The following is a 4,460-nucleotide window of genomic DNA, read 5'->3' as shown; positions in this document are numbered from 1 at the left end:
TAAGGCTAAGGTCTTGATAGATCGTCATTGCCATAAAATCATTGAGAATATAATAGTGTTTACATACCGACTTAGCCCTAGCTAGGAGCGCATACGTACGGTTTTGCAATCGGATTTCAAAAAAAGCAATAATAACATTTTTGTTAGATGCCTTCCATACTCCTAGCACATTTTAATACCTTCATTGCTATTTTCGCAACGATTAATATTTTCTCTGCGATTCGCCTACCTCATATGTGTTTCTTTGACAAAAAGAGGTAATTATTTGACAATTTTAATACCTCTCCTATGGAAGGCAAATTGTGTCACTTATAATGTAAAATCTCCGTAATAATACTAAATGTCGCTGTTTTCGTTAATTTGTCGAAATAAGGAAAGCATATTATTGAAATTTTGAAGGTATTAGACTAATACCTGAATACTCCTCCGCTATACTCCCCTGATATAGTAACATTGTATTCTACAATGTCACTTTTTAAAGTATTATTTAATTTATCGTATTTTTTAATTATTGGAAGTTCAGTAGTGATAATCCAATTTGCAAATAAATAAAGAACGCCAAAAAATGCGTGACTAAACTTCATGTGACGAGGGGCAGCGAATGAACAATTATTGTATTGACAATAAGCCAGTTCGTGTTTTGAACTGCTCATTTTCGTATCCAGTGATATTCAATGTCAATCAACATAAATATTTTTGTTTAATTGTATTTTGTTTATGTAAAATGAACTTGATACGAGCATGCGCGGTTCAGACTACGACCTAATTTTCATATAGAGAATAATATATGAACTATGTTTTATGATGCGTCATTTGCTTTTCTTAATCTACCAAGTTCGTTTCCGTAAAATTCTTCCTGTTGAGATATTATGAACGTCTTTTTCATCCTCTCTATTCTGGCCTATTTCTTGGCTAATCCAAGTGAAGCCCAAGTAAGTATACTAGAATTTTTAATACCAGCAATGGATTTGTCTTTGAGTGAATAATTATTTTTGCCTAATTTTAATTTAGGTCTCACCGCTTCAATTTTCTGCGTCAATCTCTCTCCTTATTGTAGGCATTATAAGGCATTATTCTTAACTTACAAATCTCATAAGGTGACTAAAATATTTAAGCAACTTACCTTACATTTTTCACTGCGATATACTAGGTTGAATTTTGCTGATGTTTTGTGCATGTGGATAAAAAACGATTAATTTGTTATCATAAAAAAACCTTACAATAGGTCAAGCTGTAAAGAATCGATTATTATTCGGTTTCACTGTACAAAATTGCAAACAAAACTTCTCTAGGTTGCTTTATACGCAATATCGAAAAGTTGTGTCATGCTCTTTAACAGATATCCCAGAGCTTACCTGCATTAGCCAGCTATGTTGAGGGCCAGGCTTCTCTGTTGGAGAGTGTCAAATCCGATCTACAAGAGTTACAACAGTCCATTGGTAAGTTGGAAAAGATAAAAGTAACATAACGCTTATCACAGTTTATCGTCCGTGTAGAAGAGGTTGTGTATTCATAGTTTTTTGTAAAGGAGATTGCTGAATAAACTGCACCGAACTTTACGCAAGGCACAAAAGGGAAGTCGATCGCCATTGACACAACATACATTCGTTGCTAACGTCTTTGGTCCGAAAGTCCGTTGGTCAGAAAATCGAAAATTTTAGTGACCTGGTTTTCCAGGAATGTAAGATATACATTTTGAAATCGTGTATTAATCGCCGCCAGTTTTTGCTTATAAGAAATTAGTAAGTAGTAAAGCCTCATCAAAAAATAAATATATAAATAAATATATAAATAAAGCCTCGACGTGAAAGTAATAAAAAAAATAGTCAACCTTTATGCGTGGGTGGTGATAACTACATTGTAGCAGTATTATGGAGGTTGTGTGGGTTTGTGTATTCTCTTCCTTCTCAGTCAGTTAAGGTGCATAACATAAACTTAATTCAATTCAATTTTTTCAATTAATTCAGAGGGATCTTGTCAAATAAAAAAGGAATGTTAGGTGTCGGAAGTTGTTTATGCACGATTGTGAGAGGAGGCCAATTTTGGCATTTATCATGTTCATGTTCAAGTTCAATTTATTTGACATCATCAAACTATTTACAAAACGGATAGAATTTGCACAAGGCAGGGCAAACAAAAAGTGATGTAAGGATGGCCCATTAAAGTTTTCTTTAAAAAAGTAAAACTTATTTCCAAAGGGGTCCTGTCCTACATAAAACCAATTAAAAACATGAATTTACTGTACAACACTAACATTTGTTAAAAAATAAATAAATATGCCAGTAAATTGCACTAAAAAACAGACAATAGTCAGTAAAACAATTTCTGTCCTAGAAGTATTTAAAAAAAAAAAAAAACGCTATAAAACATTAAAATGGGTGGGGGGAGGGGAAAATAATTTTCCTTGCTATGTGTCAATTGGCTCTTTAGTTGCCTATAATTTAAGAGAGGTAACTGACCACCGAAATCACGAATGCGTTTTTTATCTACTTTCTTGAGTGATTTTTCATTTTACATGATACATTGCTTATTTAAAGTAAGATCCTTCTCTTTTATACTATCAACGTTTACAAATTATATATTATGTGATCTAGGCATATGCTTTTCTCCATATATATTCTCGGTTTTTCATTCAACAAGCAATAATTGTATGCACTGGTAGTCCCCAATGTGTTTTTTTCAATTATATTTTCTATATATTTGAAATATATTTACTTCGGACCAATGGAACTTCGGATCATAGACCCTTCGGACTAAAGACCCTTCGGACCAATTCCTTGACCCTTGTTGGGGTAATATCCGATAACAATAAGATAATACTGTTACTGGGACTGAGAAGGAGAAAAAACACCCCTAAATTAATTACATCATTCAATTTCAATCAACTGTTTAGAACGTAGGCCTAGTCTTACATAAACATAGAAAAAGTTCTCTTAACAAATAATCAACAACCTTAACGAGATTTAAAAAAAAATCACTGGTTTGGAAGAAAAACAGATATAACTTAATAAATATTAGTTAACACCATCTAAATAAGTTTAGGGCTATGAAGAAGGGTTTTATAGTTCTCAGCTAGATCCGTGAACCCAACCCAGTCTATTGACTGCATTTTACAGGAGTGCTAATACAGCGTGTGGAATAGGCACCATTTCAAAAGAGGATATTTTAAAATCTAAATACCAACAGTTTGTACAGTAAGACAGGAAACAGATAATTATAGTTTCTAATATTAAGTATATATTACATATGAATTTAATTAACTATAAACATTTTCTTGCTTAAAAAGATTTACATAGTTTAATGTCTTTTAAAAGAAAATCTTCTCTAAAACACAGTTGCTACCATACCTAAACAAAGATATGTTTGGACTTATAAAAGCTCACAGACAGATATTTACGAATAATATTTCGTAAGTTTCTTTTAAGGCCAACTCAGGCAGCGTCGTCATACGCAGACCGACGCGATTTATCTTCGGGGACATTCTTAAGCTATCGTGGGAAATTTTAAACATGTTTAATATTCTACGACGCGATTGCAAGAATCGTTATTTTTAACAATAATTTAACAAATGCCAAAATATAATTGTTTAAACTGCTACAACACAATTAGGCCCTCAAATATGGCGTCGGTGGCGTCACTTTTTTGTACAATGATTGGCCAATAAGTAATCCACTATCATAGTAGAGATGAGTGCCTCCGACGCAAACCATCGCGTCTGCGTTCAACTCACACATATCCGACGCGACAACAAATCGCGTCTGGCTGCGTCGTACGACGCTGTCTGAGATGGCCTTAACAAGATAACTACAGCTGCACTTTCCCAAATAAAGTAAGACTAACCGAATCATGTACTAGTAGATAAAATTGAAACTTTACTGACAGTATTAAAAATTATGAAACTTAAAATTCAACTGATAGGCCTATATATAAAGATATTACTGTAAGCTTTGGCATGTGTTTGTCGAAAAGATCTCTCGGAATCACAGTGCACTAGAAACACTTTGTGTGATTGCCTTTTCTACAGATTGTCTGACGATAATGTTTATCCAATACATTTTTTTTTCTTTTTTATTTTGAACAAATAAAAGAAATGCTGGAGACAGCATCATTTCCGATACTTTGCCCTACATTACACTAAAAATATTTGCAATAATCGATTGAAAATTTTCGACGACGAGGTTTTAGAGGTTTTCTGCCCATTTTTTGTTGTTGTAAATGGTGTGATTTGCAAAAGCTAAACAATATTCATATTTAGAAACTACTGGGTGCATTCACATCGGACCCGAACCAAGAGAGCGTTTCCAGTGCGCTTAATGCCTGCGTTTCTAACCTTATTCGCCGGGTCCGATTTTCTGATCGGTTTGTTAAGCTTCATTTTAGACAAAAAAGGTGACCTTTTACTTATTAATGTATTTACATATATATTTTACAGGAAAATGGCCCTTAGGTCATTACTGTAT

General features: G+C 33.4%; 1 long non-coding RNA gene across 1 annotated transcript; it reads left to right on the top strand.

The window, feature by feature from the left end:
* The first annotated feature begins 827 nt into the window (after positions 1 to 827).
* LOC117116738 lies at positions 828 to 4,460 on the top strand. Its single transcript, XR_004446813.1, has 3 exons — positions 828 to 932; positions 1,340 to 1,439; positions 4,433 to 4,460. It is a non-coding gene; the product is annotated as an uncharacterized LOC117116738 (long non-coding RNA).

Source organism: Anneissia japonica, unplaced genomic scaffold (assembly GCF_011630105.1).
Source record: "Anneissia japonica isolate Jap-2015-1 unplaced genomic scaffold, ASM1163010v1 scaffold38717_len4487_cov160, whole genome shotgun sequence".
In the NCBI taxonomy this organism is placed as follows: Eukaryota; Metazoa; Echinodermata; class Crinoidea; order Comatulida; family Comatulidae; genus Anneissia; species Anneissia japonica.
The sequence above is the reverse complement of the archived record's forward strand: the minus strand, read 5'-3'. Positions and strand labels throughout refer to the sequence as shown.